We start from the raw sequence: 16,820 nt of genomic DNA on the forward strand, positions 1-16,820 counted from the left end.
CATATAATATCTTGTCCAATTCATTGAATCTTTGAGATCCTGCCTATAGCCAAGCAATTAGGACCAAAAGACGTAAATTTAAATTTATGCATATTTTTTGAGAAATTTGCCTTATTTAAAAAGCAATATTCATATCCATTGATCCTATAATGCCACTTCTAGAAATTGACCCTAAGAAAATTGTAAAATATGCATTTAAAGATGCGAGTCCAATAATGTTTATTGTAACATTTTTAAGTAGTGGAGAAAAAAAAAAAACCTACATGCCCAACAATAAGGGATCAATTTAATATGAAAGGGCGAGAAGTATAAAGTTGGATTCTATGTGGCCATAAAGTCATATATTAGAAGAATATTTAATAATATGGTTAAAAAATAAAGACTCGTGACATAATAGTTGAGGGTAATAAAGGACAGTGAGGTTAGTGAGGTTGAGTAGTGTTAAGGTGACACAATGTGTATATGAAGAAATGGAAATAAAATTAGATTTATTTAATTTTACATGTACGTATAAAAGCAGAATTCAATTGCAAGTATTTTCTACCTACTTGTTTTCAAGTTCACGAATCTTAAATTCAAAATGCCCTATGGGAGATAGTTATATATATGTGTGTATGTGTGTATACACATATAAAATCATATATATATATATATATATATATATATATATATATATATATATATATAAAATCACATACATTTTAAATATATGCAATGACATTTGTCAATTATTCATCAATAAAGTTAAAAAAATACGACAGTAAAAAATCTAATGTAGGAAAAATAAAACCAATATACTGTGTGTCAAAATGAAATAATGTAAGAATAAGGACATTTTAGTATATAAACTATTCAAATATATATTTTAAATATTGAAAAATTTGGATAATAAAGTTGCTTAACAGTCTGTAAAAAAAAGGCCATATGGAGAAAAATTTAGGAATATAAAATACCAATGAACATGGCTGTTGATGTCATTAGAGAGAAACTGAAGTGACTGAACAAATTCTTCCACATTTTTTACATAATAATTTATGTACTTTTAGTGAAAAGTAATGAGGAGAAACAGTAGAGTGATTTTCTTCTTGAATTACAGCCATTCTCTGAGAAAAAAAGGGCATTACACTGGATATTTGAAAAACAAGAAGAAAAACCTATGGCTATGTCACTAAATAACACAAAGTTAAAAAGAAGTCCCATATGTCACACAATTTACTTTTATTTTGATGTCATTTCTTTTTATCAAAAATATTCTCCCACTTGTTGTCTCTTCAGAACAGGTATCTTGTGATTTAGAGCTTCCTGCCAAGACGACTTCGGGGTCATCCTGGAATCAAGCCTTGACCTTGTTATACAGGTGAGTTTTGAATTAGAACTTGCTCACAGAAGTGCAAAGGCAGTGTATTGTTTAAGCTATCCTGAGTGAGTAAAGGCCAAGGTTGTAATAACATGGTTGTGTTTCTTCTTATCCTGATGCCATTATCTGCATCTGCTTAGACTTTATTTAGGGTAAACCTGCACTGTGCTGTAATTGTGTCAATATTCTTGATATTTTTCAATCTTCCAACCAAGTCGTTTACCACCTTCCAGCTATCACAGCTTTAACCTCAGTAATGCATATGTTTTCCTTTTTTAATTTTTTTTTCTTTGAAAGTCAAGTGATATAGGAATCCTTAGGCATACTCTGAAGACTCAGTGTCCCTGGCATGATAATCTGATATAAAACACTAATTTAAATCAGTTTTTGACTAGTCAGCCCCCAGGTATCATGAGGGAAGACATAATACCCTAGTAATTTTTATTTAGCACTATTTCACATTGTTATTTGTGCTGGTTCCTTGTTCAGGGCCTTGCTGTCAGCAATAAATAAATTACTCCCCAGCTAGTAAATCACAAAACTCTCCTGAGCTTCTCAGAGAAACAAAGCAGAATGATGAAACTGTAGCCCTAAGAGGTTTATTCATAAATAACCATTTTGTTTAAGGCATTTTGGGTCTACTCGATGGAAGATCAGTTTTCTTCCATAAACCACTGGAAAAGTGTTTATCTGGAAAGAAACATAAATGAAATAGTGTTCATTCTCTGATCTCCATCTAATTTCACAGTTTCCTTATGGCATTAATAGTATGGAAAAAAATTGACTTGTTTTTGAGTGGATATTTTAGGTGAGGACAGATATTTAAAAATCAGAAGAAATAAACCCCCTCCTCCAACAAAAATTGAGTCATCACAGATTTTTTTTCTCTTTCAACTTTTCCCACCTTTAAGAAACATTCCCAGATTTTCTGGGAGAGGAATAGCTCTCATTTTTCATATTTGAAGTGAAAAATAGAGAAAGTACTGGTAGTCAGGGCCATATATCTTAAGTGACTCAGATAATAGTTTTAGTAAGTATCTTTTTCTTTAGAGATTCTAGCCCAGACCAGGAGCAACTAAGAGCCTTTCCTCACTGACAATGTCTGAACTCACAAGGGAAATATATTTTGTCACTGTGAACTTATTCCTAAATGGGATAAAATTTTCTGACTAGCATTTAGCTTCTTAAAATTCAGTTGACTAGGTACAGTATTTTATGATTGCAAAGCATAAATCATGTCAGTGAGGCAGCCCTAGGTATTACTATATTAACTATTTTCTAAATTTTTAGGGAGGAGAGACTTGTGGGAAAAAAATGCAGAAGATATTTTACGAATAATTTGTTCTAAGTCCATGCTATCGGTATAAATACTTAGAAAGAAATAGCTAGTTGTTTAATATAAAGATGATATGAATTAATTTGTATATTATACAGCATAGTGACAATCTAGAGCTATCTTTTAGCTCTAGTTTTATCCTGAGCCCTTTCACACAAGAATACTTAACCAATTAAAATCAATGTATTATTTATGTGATTTTGAAAAAATATCAAATATTAATATTTAATTTCAACTTAGCTTAAAACTGATGTTTCATTTACCTTAGTCAAAAAGGTTAGTGAGAAAGGAAACAAAGAGCTATATGTGACTTTTATTGTCCATGTTGAAAGTATTCTAAAGAATGAGGAACACATATGAATTAAGGCCAAAGATAACCCAGCTTTGGGCCCTTACAAATGTAATAGATTTTAGTTTCTATCTTCTGTGGTCAGAGTATACTTTGTTCTGGGGATCAATATTGATGAGGCAATAATTTTGTTCTTACATAAAAAGCATTTTATATTTGAAGGATCCTTGGTTATTTATTTGTTTGATTTCACCTCATAAGGTGAGTGACAAAAGCTATTATTTTCATAAAGAAAAGGCCACTGTCAGGTTTAACTCAAGGTCAGTGTGCTTTATTCATGGTTGCTGGGGTTTATTTTTCCATTATAGCATCTGCCTTAGAACATAATTGAGGAAGACATCTTAGAATTGAAATCCCAAAATTCAGTTAACCACTTGTAATTCATGTTATATCGAATCATGTCTTTGGAGTATAGGAAATGCCATTCTGGGTCTGACAAAGGCCCACTAATATACACAAAGACATTTTATTGAGCCCTTGAGAAAGTCATAAAATTAACTAACACACGGTCTTGCCCTCAAGGGGCTTGCCTACAGGGGACTCACACCCTGGCTATATGTTAGAACTGCCTGAATAGCTTATAAAAATTGCTAATGCCCAGCTACTAACAAGGATTCTGGTTTGCCTTGCATGCAAGCTGGGATGAGAACTGCTGATCTAGAGTGTCTTTACTTTTAGTGCACACATGAATCATTTGAGGATATGTTTAAAATGGAAAATCTGTAGGTTTGGGGTGACCCCTGATAGTCTGCATTTCTAGTAAGTTAACATATGATGTTAGTTTAAAAATAAAAGTTATAAAGGTGAATACATATAAATGAATGTCTCAGGCTCCCATTCCAAATACATGTAAGCAAAACTACATCAAATGTAATTGGGTTCTTACCAGTGAAATAATAATTTTTAAAAATACAGGAAGTTCCTTACTGGCCTGTGATTGCTATCAGAATAAAGGGCCAAAAAGAGAATCCTAAGTGACCTAAAACAAAAGTCAAAAAAAAAAAAAAAAAAAGTAGAAAAGGAAGATAAGCAAGTGGGAATTTTTTTTTAAGTATTGGGAATTTACATTAAAAAAACCCTCAAGTATAAATTAAAATATTTACCTTTAGTAAAAATGAAGTCAAATTATAAGTAGAAACTTATCTTTAACACAAACAATAAACTAAGAATATTTTGTGGTAGTATTTATTTGACAAAATTTATGATAGTATCATGGATAGAATGGTAAATTTGTGTAGTTGATTTTTACAGCTTAATGGCAATTTGATCAATTTTGCAAAATTATTTCACAGTTTTATCAATGAATTCCTTTAATTTTTTGATAGTCAAACCATCTTCTTTTGAAAAGATATCCTCATTTATATTCATTTTTTCTACTTCAGTTTTTAGCTGGTCTCATCGTTAGATCTTCATTTGCCAAAATCTTGGTGTGGTATAAATCTGTTCTCTCAGATTATCTGAGCTAATTTCAACTTATCCCCAAACTTTTTCAGGCATTTGCAGGCTCGTCCTATAGCAATTTTCTGTTCATATCCTTTTTTTTTTTTTTCTGTTTCTACAGTTGCTCCAATCAGGTAGAGAATGACCTACACATAAATTATTTGGAAAATGATGTTATATGTTGGTTTAAGTAAGAGGAGAAATGATTGAGAAGTGATTAATTTCATAAATGGTCCAGTTTTTAGTGAATATTTTAGTGCTATGACAGCTTTGATTTCATCAGCACATTGGTACTTGGCATATCACCACTTATGTAATGAAGGCCTTTCTGCTCTAGAGTTCCTTTATTCACATTCATCATTAATCCGACTGCACTGTGAATCTTTTTATGGTATTGAGCCAAGTGGAAGGCACCAGTGCATTAAGACTCTGCCACTTAACAGAAGCTTGAGAGTCAAAAAAGAAGAGGATATTGTCTGGGTCAATGCAGACTTTTTTTTTTAATTTAATTTTATTTATTTTTTTACACAGCAGATTCTTATTAGTCATCAATTTTATACATATCAGTGTATACATTGTCAATCCCAATCACGCAATTCATCACACACCCACACCCACACCCCTGCCACTGTCCCTGCTTGGTGTCCATATGTTTGTTCTCTACATCTCTGTCTAAGTTTCTGCCCTGCAATGCGGTTCATCTGTACCATTTTTCTAGGTTCCACAATATGCATTAATATACGATATTTGTTTTTCTCTTTCTGACTTACTTCACTCTGTATGATAGTCTCTAGATCCATCCACGCCTCAACAAATGACCCAATATCGATCCTTTTTATGGCTGAGTAATATTCCATTGTGTATATATATGTACCACCACTTCTTTATCCATTCGTCTGTAAATGGGCATTTAGGTTGCTTCCATGACTTGGCTATTGTAAATAGAGCTGCAATGAACATTTTGATACATGACTCTTTTTCAATTATGGTTTTCTCAGGGTATATGCCAGTAGTGGGATTGCTGGGTTGTATGGTAGTTCTATTTTTAGCTTTTTAAGGAACCTCCATACTGTTCTCCATAGTGGCTATATCAATTTACATTCCCACCAACAATGCAAGAGGGTTCCCTTCCCCCCCCCAGCATTTATTGTTTGTAGACTTTTTGATGATGGCCATTCTAACCGTGTGAGATGATATCTCATTGTATTTTGAGTTGCATTTCTCTAATGATTAATGATGTTGAGCATTCTTTCATGTGTTTGTTGGCAATCTGTATATCTTCTTTGGAGAAATGTCTATTTAGGTCTTCTGCCCATTTTTGGTTTGGGTTGTTTGTGTTTTTGATATTGAGCTGCATGAGCTGCTTATACATTTTGGAGATTAATCCTTTGTCAGTTACTTCATTTGCAAATATTTTCTCCCATTCTGAGGGTTGTCTTTTGGTCTTCTTTATGGTTTCCTTTGCTGTACAAAAGCTTTGAAGTTTCATTACATCCCATTTGTTTATTTTTATTTTTATTTCCATTACTCTAGGAGGTGGATCAAAACAGATCATGCTGTGGTTTATGTCAAAGAGTGTTCTGCCTATGTTTTATCTAAGAGTTTTATAGTGTCTGGTCTTACATTTAGGTCTCGAATTCATTTTGAGTTTGTTTTTGTGTATGGTGTTATGGAGTGTTCTAATTTCATTCTTTTACATGTAGCTGTCCAGTTTTCCCAGCACCACTTATTGAAGAGACTGTCTTTTCTCCATTGTATATCCCTGCCTCCTTTGTCATAAATTAGTTGACCATAGGTGCGTGGGTTTATCTTTGAGCTTTCTACCTTGTTCCATTGATCTATGTTTCTGTTTTTGTGCCAGTACCATATTGTCTTGATTACTGTAGCTTTGTAGTATAGTCTGAAGTCAGGGAGTTTGATTCCTCCAGATCCGTTTTTTTCCCTCAAGACTGCTTTGACTATTCGGGGTCTTTGGTGTCTACATACAAATTTTAAGATTATTTTGTTCTAGTTCCATGAAAAATGCTGTTAGTAATTTGATAGGGATTGCACTGAATCTGTAGATTGCTTTGGGTAGTATAGTCATTCTCACAATATTGATTCTTCCAATCCAAGAACATGGTATATCTCTCCATCTGTTTATATTATCTTTAATTTCTTTCATCAGTGTCTTATAGTTTTCTGCATACAGGTCTTTTGTCTCCCTAGGTAGGTTTATTCCTAGGTATTTTATTCTTTTTGTTGCAGTGGTAAATGGGAGTGTTTCCTTAATTTCTCTTTCAGATTTTTCATCATTACTGTATAGGAATGCAAGAGATTTCTGTGCATTAATTTTGTATCCTGAAACTTTACCGAATTTATTGATTAGCTATAGTAGTTTTCTGGTGGCATCTTTAGGGTCCTCTATATATAGTATCATGTCATCTGCAAACAGTGACGGTTTTACTTTTTCATTTCCAATTTGTATTCCTTTTATTTCTTTTTCTTCTCTGATTGCTGTGGCTAGGACTTCCAAAACTATGTTGAGTAATAGTGGTGAGAGTGGACATCCTTGTCTCGTTCCCGATCTTAGAGGAAGTGCTTTCAGTTTTTCACCATTGAGAATGATGTTTGCTGTGGGTTTCTCATATATGCCCTTTATTATGTTGAGGTAGGTTCCCACTGTGCCCACTTTCTAGAGAGTTTTTATCATAAACAGGTGTTGAAGTTTGTCAGAAGCTTTTTCTGCATCTATTGAGATGATCATATGGTTTTTATTCTTCAGTTTGTTAATATGGTGTATCGTGTTGATTGATTTGCGTATATTAAAGAATCCTTGCATCCCTGGGATAAATCCCACTTGATCATGGTGTATGATCCTTTTAATGTGTTGTTGGATTCTGTTTGCTAGTATTTTGTTGAGGATTTTGCATCTATATTCATCAGTGATACTGGTCTGTAATTTTCTTTTCTTGTAGTATGTTTGTCTGGTCTTGGTGTCAGGGTGATGGTGGCCTCATAGAATCAGTTTGGGAGTGTTCCTTCCTCCGCAATTTTTTGGAAGAGTTTGAGAAAGATTGGTGTTAGCTGTTCTCTAAATGTTTGGTAGAATTCACCTGTGAAGCCATCTGGTCCTGGACTTTTGTTTGTTGGAGGATTTTTACTCACAGTTTCAATTTCATTACTTGGGATTGGTCTGTTCATATTTTCTATTTCTTCCTGGTTCAGTCTTGGAAGGTTATACCTTTCTAAGAATGTGTCCGTTTCTTCTAGGTTGTCCATTTTATTGGCATACAGTTGCTTGTAGTAGTCTCTTAGGATGCTTTGTATTTCTGTGGTGTCTGTTGTAACCTCTCCTTTTTCATTTCTAATTTTATTAATTTGAGTCCTCTCCCTCTTTTTCTTGATGAGTCTGGCTAATGCTTTATCAATTTTGTTTATCTTCTCAAAGAACCAGCTTTTAGTTTTATTGATCTTTGCTATTGTTTTCTTTGTTTCTATTTCATTTATTTCTGCTCTGATCTTTATGATTTCTTTCCTTCTGCTAACTTTGGGTTTTGTTTGTTCTTCCTTCTCTAGTTCCTTTAGGTGTAAGGTTAGATTGTTTATTTTTGATTTTTCTTGTTTCTTGAGGTAGGCTTGTATAGCTATGAACTTCCCTCTTAGAAATGCTTTTGCTGCATCCCATAGATTTTGGATCGTTGTGTTTTCATTGTCATTTGTCTCCAGGTATTTTTTGATTTCTTCAGTGATCTCTTGGTTATTTAGTACCCTATTGTTGAGGCTCCATGTGTTTGTGTTTTTTACGGTTTTTTTCCCTGGAATTAATTCCTAATCTCATAGCGTTGTGGTCAGAAAAGATACCTGATATGATTTCAATTTTCTTAAATTTGCTGAGGCTTGATTTGTGACCCATGATGTGATCTATCCTGGAGAATGTTCCATGCACACTTGAGAAGAAAGTGTAATCTGCTGTTTTTGGATGGAATGTCCTATAAATATCAATTAAATCTCTCTGGTCTATTGTGTCATTTAAAGCTTCTGTTTCCTTATTTATTTTCACTGTGGATGATCTGTCTATTGGTGTAAGTGAGGTGTTAAAGTCCCCCACTATTGTGTTACCATCCATTTCCTCTTTTATAGCTGTTAGCAGTTGCCTTATGTATTGAGGTGCTCCTATGTTGGGTGCATATATAATTGTTATATCTTCTCCTTGGATTGGTCCCCTGATCATTATGTCATGTCCTTCCTTGTCTCTTGTGACATTCTTTATTTTAAAGTCTATTTTATCTCTTATGAGCATTGCTACTCCAGCTTTCTTTTGGTTTCCATTTGCATGGAATATCTTTTTCCATCCCCTCACTTTCAGTCTATATGTGTCCCTAGGTCTGAAAGACAGCCTATATATGGGTCTTGTTTTTGTATCCATTCAGCAAGCCTGTGTCTTTTGGTTGGAGCATTTAATCCATTCACGTTTTAGGTAATTATTGATATGTATGTTCCTATGACCATTTTCTTAATTGTTTTGGGTTTGTTTTTGTAGGTCCTTTCTTCTCTTGTGTTTCCCACTTAGAGAAGTTCCTTTAGCATTTGTTGTAGAGCTGTTTTTGTGGTGCTGAATTCTCTTAGCTTTTGCTTGTCTGTAAAGCTTTTGATTTCTCCATCGAATCTGAATGAGATCCTTGATGGATAGAGTAATCTTCGTTGTAGGTTCTTCTCTTTCATCACTTGAAGTATATCATGCCACTCCCTTCTGGCTTGTAGAGTTTCTGTTGAGAAATATAGCTGTTAACTTTATGGGAGTTCCCCTGTATGTTTTTTGTCATTTTTCCCTTGCTGCTTTCAGTAATTTCTCTTTGTCTTTAATTTTTGCCAATTTGATTACTATGTGTCTCGGCATGTTTCTCCTTGGGTTTATCCTGTATGGGACTCTCTGCACTTCCTGGACTTGGGTGGCTATTTCCTTTCCCATGTTAGGGAAGTTTTCAGTTATAATCTCTTCAGATATTTTCTCTGGTCCTTTCTCTCTCTCTTCTCCTTCTGGGACCCCTATAATGTGAATATTGTTGCCTTTAATGTTGTCCCAGAGGTCTCTTAGGCTGTCTTCATTTCTTTTCATTCTTTTTTTTTAGTCTGTTCTGCAGCAGTGAATCCCACCATTCTGTCTTCCAGGTCACTTATCCGTTCTTCTGCCTCAGTTATTCTGCTATTGATTCCTTCTAGTGTAGTTTTCATTTCAGTTATTGTAGTGTTCATCTCTGTTTGTTCTTTAATTCTTTTAGGTCTTTGTTAAACATTTCTTGCATCTTCTCGATCTTTGCCTCCATTCTTTTTCTGAGGTCCTGGATCATCTTCACTATCATTATTCTGAATTCTTTTTCTGGAAGGTTGCCTCTCTGCACTTCATTTAATTGTTTTTCTGGGGTTTTGTTCCTTCATCTGGTACATAGCCCTCTGCCTTTTCATCTTGTCTATCTTTCTGTGAATGTGGTTTTTGTTCCACAGACCTCAGTATTGTAGTTCTTCTTGCTTCTGCTGTCTGCCCTCTGGTGGATGAGGCTATCTAAGAGCCTTGTGGAAGTTTCCTGCTGGGAGGCAACCCAATGCAGACTTTTGCTTCTATTTTATTCATCTACCCTGAATTTGCTCTCCTTACGCTATCAGGCTTATTTCATAACTGTGTCCTTTCTTTCCATTTCCTGTTGATGTCTTTGCAGCTGGTAAACTTTGACGTCTATTCTGCAGATTATGCACTCTAGTCTGACAGTGCATGGATGCCCCTATAGGCTACTGCTCTCTCAAAGTGAGAGAAATGTTACAGCCAGTTTCTGTTATAATCAGTGAGGCTCACAGAGACCTCCACACTTGCACTTTTTCATAACTGACCGTTGCCATGTGCTGTTTACTTCCTTAAAGGGTGAAGATCATTGTTCCTGCAGTTTATCCATCCCTGAGCTAGAAATATCTGCAGTCTACCATCTAACACTCTATACTGTATATTCCCTTTCAAGATCTCATTCATGTTCATAGCTTGAGAACAGTTACCTACACTCTCTAAATTACCTAAATTTCTGTTTGAATCTGAAAGAGAATAAAGTCTAAAAACATAGCATCAGTGTTTTTATTTATTTATGTTTTTATTTTCTAACAAATGTGTGTGTTGTTATGTCATTGAACCAATAATTTTCACTTTTCTTATCACCTTTAAATGTTGTGAAGACTAACAAACTTATGTACTGAAGCACTTTATTTAATTTTGTAAACACAGAAGGCTGTTTATTAATGCATTTCTGGAAGAAAATGTACTTAGCTGTACATCTGAATTACTCTTCATTGTTCTGGGTTTTTGGAAAGTGGGTTCAGTATATGTTTGCGTATCCCTGGATTTAAATAATAAAAGAGATTTAGTAAGATAAACAGTAGTGATATTAAGGAAATATTCAGATATTTCAAGTTTCATAATAGGTTTGGTTTTACTAACTTTTGTAAACAAACTAAAACTCTTTGTTCTATGCGGAACATTTCCCTGTATCTTCATTTCTACAAAATACCAACATCATATTATACACTTGAGAAGTAATAAATGCATTCTAGAATTTCAGAATAGTATAGATAATCTTCACCTTCAGATACAGTGATAAAAATGAATTGTTTTGAAGAAAACAGAATGACTAGCAATTACCTATATCTATGTCTGTCCCTAAAGATCAATTTTGTAATATACCATGAATAGTTTATAGGTAGCATTTTAATAAACCTTTACTAAAAGAAGAGTTATATATATTCACATGCAAAAAAATAAAATAATTACTCAATTTTAAGATATTGGTTACCATTTGAATCATTTGCATGTTACATAATACTTTGACATTTTTCTCATTTAATTAGGAATAATGCTATCTCTTTAAGAATATTACTTTTTTCCAAGTGCTACATACAAGGACCAATTTTCTTAAATTTATTTTTACTTTAAAAATGATATTATTTATGAAAAGTGTTTTTATTTGTCCAAATATGATATATTTAGGTTTCTGTATTCTCCTTTTCTTTTGTTACTAGTTGAGATGACTGCTGAAGTTTTGAGCTTATGATTTGGGCATATTTCCATTTTATTAGCTGTTTGTCAGTTTTCTTAAAAAATCCACATATCTAAAATATGCAAGGTTTTTATAATACTATGTTTAATTATAGTAGTTGTCTTCTGAATATAACTCTTTGCTTTCACTGAATAACTCAGAGAATTTTTAGCCCTCTTTATTCTGTTTTCTTGTTTCATCACTTAAAGAGATTAAATTTTGAATCTTAAACAGTCCCTGAGTTCTCAGAAATGCATCAACAAGCAGAGGCATCTGAATGCAATAGATTGCTTGTTGACTGAATCTCAGCAGTGTCCCTTCATCTGATGGACCTGTCTGTGAGGCCTGCATTTGTTGTTAAGCTATCAATTATATATGTGTTTCTCCATCTTTAAAATTGCAGGAGATGGATTTAGTGTCTGAGAGCCATGATTAGATTCAGAAGTTGGGATGCAGAGGGTCAAAACAGAGTTCTTGCAGCAGTGAAAGGTAGCTCCTGACTCAGCCACAATTCATCCAGTTTCTCCGCTTGGTTTCATCTAATGCCATTTGGTTTGGGCACAAAGAGATTCCCTTTAGGTGGACTAAGGGAGTAACAAAGTCTCTTTATTCTTTTCAACCTAACTAAGTATTAGGAAATAAACCAAGATGATAGGAGTGATATTTCATTTTAAGCCTTTGATAATTAAAATCATATTGTTTTCAGTTTCCATGGCTACAGCTATATTTCAATTATGTATGATCAAGTGGAAGAATCTAGATAGATTTGTGCTACTGGTATCCTTTACCGCTATAGTCTTATGCATTAAAATGGGGCTAAGATTAAAATTATCGACAAGAGGGATATTAATACTTAAATATAGCTCAGTATTATTGTAGGAAATATTGATGTCAATATTTAAAAGGCTGAGTCTTAATCCCAATAACAAAATGAGTCTTTACTCAGGGAAAAGTAATTGGTTAACTTTAAAGTAATTAGTGCCTGAAACACAGTTTAAAAGTTTGGGAGGAAAATGACAACAACAACTCTGATAAAGGTCAAGTTTCTATTAATAAGTTTTTGGACTGAGCCTCAAATTATTTTTTGGATGACAGTATCATGGGCCACTTTATTTCTGGCATTGGAATAAAAACCAAGTATTATTATTTCACATTTGGAAATGAGAACTGTAAAAAAAAATAGTTTATAATGCATGCAGATTTTTTGAAGTTTTAAAAATACTGCTTTATTCAAATTCTGTGGGTTTGGTTAGGACCTACACTTATAATGAAAATTCTCCAGATATAAAGATAATTTTCCCTCAACTTTGTTTTCATAAATAGAAAAAGTTGATTAATATTAGTTTTAGGTGATATTACTTGAACATACTGCTTGATACTACATATTGGGGTTTTTTTTTGCTTAAAATTGTGTTGTGTAGTGCTGATTTATCTGAAATTTGGGTAAACAAAATGGAAACTCATTTCTAATGTTATTTGGATATTTTATTTCAAAATACTTAAATATTTTAATACTAACTTTCACCCTATGTTGAAAGAGCTTAAGCAATCTTAAGTGCTGAGTCAGTTTTCCATTAGGAATGTCACCAACATTGATTTGATGTAGAAAACTTGATTCTTTTAGGGAACGATTTTTAAGATTGTTGTGTAAAGATGCAGTTTTAGCTAAGGGTTAGGGAAATGGTCAAGGATAGGGTTAAGTTTAGAGTTAGGTTTAGTTTTGGGATTGAGTAGTAGGTTAATTTAGTGAACACCCAGTTTTAGGAATGTTTTTTGAGCCTTATTCACATCATCTTAGACCTTTGGGCCTCACTTTCTTTCTCTAAAAAATAAAGAGTAGGATACAATTTTTTATTTATCTCCAATTTATATAATAAAATGAATTTCAAGAGCCCAAGCTCTTATCAGCATTACAAAATATAAATTCATAGGATTTAGAGTAAAAAAAAATCGAATCTATGTCCTAATTTTTCTGCTTAATCACTGTTTGAACCAAAGTATGGTCTCTGCCTCTCTGAGTGTCCTCTCTTTCACCTTTAAAATGAGAATAATAAGTGATCTTTCATGAATAATTATGAGGTTATACTTGATAATGTATTTGGATATATTTTGCACAATTTTAAGTATTATTCCATTTTGGTCCCATTTGGCCTTATTGTTATTTTATCATATGGATATATTTCACCACTTTATGAACAGAAATAATCTTGGTATTTCATATATTAGATAAAAACTCATCCCATTTCAGTTTAAAAATATAAAAACAAATTAATAATAAAGGATATGTGAGGAATCAGGATATGTATACAAGGACAGTACTGGTGGACTAAATTATTTCTGGTCCTTAGGGTTGGAAGAAATTAACTGTAGTACATAGAGAGATTTTGAGGGCAAAAAAAAAGGTTCTTTGCAAGGCACAGCAAAGGGTCCAGTGATTTTTAGTCTGTTTGTTGTATTAAAAGGAAGTAACTTTACTAATAATCACTGGCTAGTTTGAAGCTATTGAAAGAGCCTAACAGATTGACTTGAGTATTGATCGTAAAAAGTAATGCTAGGGAAGCCTACTAGTAATGATTGACTTAAGGAGACACCTATTAGAAAGAGAGGAAGAGAATTATAGTTTAAGTAGGTGCATTTCCACAGAAATAAAACTGTTGTGAAAGGGTAATAACTAAAATGTATGGTTTTGGAATAATACAGTGTTCAATAGAGATAGTGAACAAGTTGATGATGGTTGTTGAAAAACTAATTTTTTCCCAGAAGACAAAATGAAAGGAATGTTTAAGAACCCAGAGCAAAGTTGAAGTAGACAATCATACTGGAAAAGATTGAAAGATATTTCCAGAGATAAAACATGCATATTATAGAAATTCCGGAAGAAAAAAGAAATAAATGGAAGAAATAGTATAACTAAACGAGAATTAGAAGAAAGACTACCTAATCAAAAAAGAGTTAAGTGGGATTTAATTAGTAAACAGTCTTGGCACAGTTGACTCTCCACCTAAAAGATAGCAAATTCAGAGCTTTGTCACACATGGAATTCAAAATTAAATCCCAGTTGAAATAAAGGTTAAAATGTAAAGTAAATTTTAAAAAGTTGGACATTAAATTATAACTGAAGTGAGCAAAATGTTTTTAAAGAAGACATTAAAACTGTAATGTATAAAGAAACATATAAATGTATTTGAATGTATAAAAAACATTTTTATGACAAAAATTCAGAAGACATACAAAAGTCAAAGTTGAATTTCATAATTAAAGACAGAAATAGAGTTAGTGTCTATAAGTGCAGAAATTCTAGAAACTGATAAGACTTCTCTGAGAATTAAGATTTTTACCTTTTGAAATGATATTTTAGTATAAATAACAGAAAAAAAGAAATCCTTTTCATAAGTATTCAGCAAAATGTAAATTGGCAAAATTGAGATTTAATTTTAAGTGACCATTTAGGGAATTTCAGTTTGTTGTTGTTGTTTCAGTGATAAAAATCCAATGTTAATGTTAATGTGGACAAATATTATTTTCAAAAAATGCTACTAAGAATGTAAAGTGGTATAGTTTTCTGGGAAAATAACCTGGCAAAACCAATTAAAATTTAAAAGGTATATCTGCTAATCTTATCCAGTATCCTTCAGTATATTCTATGAAATTATGTACAATATATTATACATGTTACCTAACCAAACTTGGGTCCACTTGCCCACATGCAATAAAGCCAACCTACTGACACTGGGTTGTGGTGAAGGAAAGTGGAGCATTTTTTTGCACGACACCAAGCAAAGAGTCCAGGTAAGCTAGTCCTCAAAACACCTGAACTCCTGGGTTGCTTTCAGGAAAGCATTTTCAAAGGCCAGGTGAGGGAGAGGAGTCACACGATCTGTCACAGCTCATGCACAATTCTCAGATTGATTGATGGTGAGCTAATAGGGTGGTGTCACATTGTTAATCCTCAGGCTCTAGTAGGTTTGGGGGCTGCATGCTCATGGCTATCAGGTTTGAATCTGCACTTTGGAACTCAGGGAAATGTCAAGGAGGCTGAATGAAGCCTGTTTCCTACAAACAAATGGGACTGAGAAAGGATTTGTACCCAGGAGGGCCCCACAGGGTCCTCCTCAATTTCAAGATGTCAAAAAAAGTTTATGTGCCAAAGAAAAATTGCATAGGACAGAGTTAAACAGGCAAGGAAGACCTTATTCAATGCTACTGAAACAGGGATCAAAACTACTGTAGTAGGGAAGAGAGACTGAAGACAACTCCATATACAAAAGGCAGGTGGGGATATAAAACTAAAAGGCAGGGTGGGATTAAAAATTAAAATAATTACTGGTACCTTTGACTCACTTAGCAGTCCTTTTCAGAACAGTATAGAAATGGGTGCTCTCATGAGGTTAAAAAGCTAACATGTCTCCTATTGCTAAGAGGGAACAAAACAATTATAGTAAAAATGAACATAACAAAATTTTACCTAATGCATCTTCTGGGGAAACAGTAGCTTCATCATTAATGTATATGGACCATGTTGTTTAGTCGTTTTTGAGATTATAGTAGCTATAATTGATAGACACAGGAATGACTCATTTGGGCACTTCATTTATATATGCATACGTGTATGTATGTGTACATGCATGTGCTGATAGCAATAGGGCCATCATCATTTGTAACTTTCCCCCCACTGCTCAGCATGGACACTGAGAAATGCGTGATTTTGCCATTCAGCTGTATTCATTAGCATTACTTTAGTTTTACATGAGGTTCTTGTCCATGAAGTGGCATAATTGTTCATTACAGGAGCTTACAGAATGCTCCATCAACTCCATCAAAGGAAAGTATCAACAGATACCATCATGCCCTAACATCATTTGAATATTTCACTTCAAAATCCTCTCTTTGCAGTTTCCACCAATCCCATTGTTGATCAGGATTGATTGCACAATCCTAATCAAATCCACTCTCTTCTTACTATTGAAAGACCTTCCTTAAGCCAAGCTTCCCATTTTCAATAAATTCACACCTTGTCTTTCTCCCACCCCTCCCAGACACTGCCACAGCTCTCTAGAGATGACATTCTCCCTTACCACGGTGAGTAATAAGCTCAGCCATGTATTATCAACAGGTTATGTTGGGATGTTTGGATAGCCAGTATTTGACAACCATGTGGCTATCTGGTAAAGAAACCAAAAAGACATTGTAGGATACTTATCTGAGGCCAAAAGAAAAGAAAATAAAACAAAGAATATCTGAGATCTGAGAGAATAAAGGAAAAAAGTGAACATTTTCCCTAAA

Source organism: Mesoplodon densirostris, chromosome 11 (genome assembly GCF_025265405.1).
Source record: "Mesoplodon densirostris isolate mMesDen1 chromosome 11, mMesDen1 primary haplotype, whole genome shotgun sequence".
Taxonomy (NCBI): domain Eukaryota; kingdom Metazoa; phylum Chordata; class Mammalia; order Artiodactyla; family Ziphiidae; genus Mesoplodon; species Mesoplodon densirostris.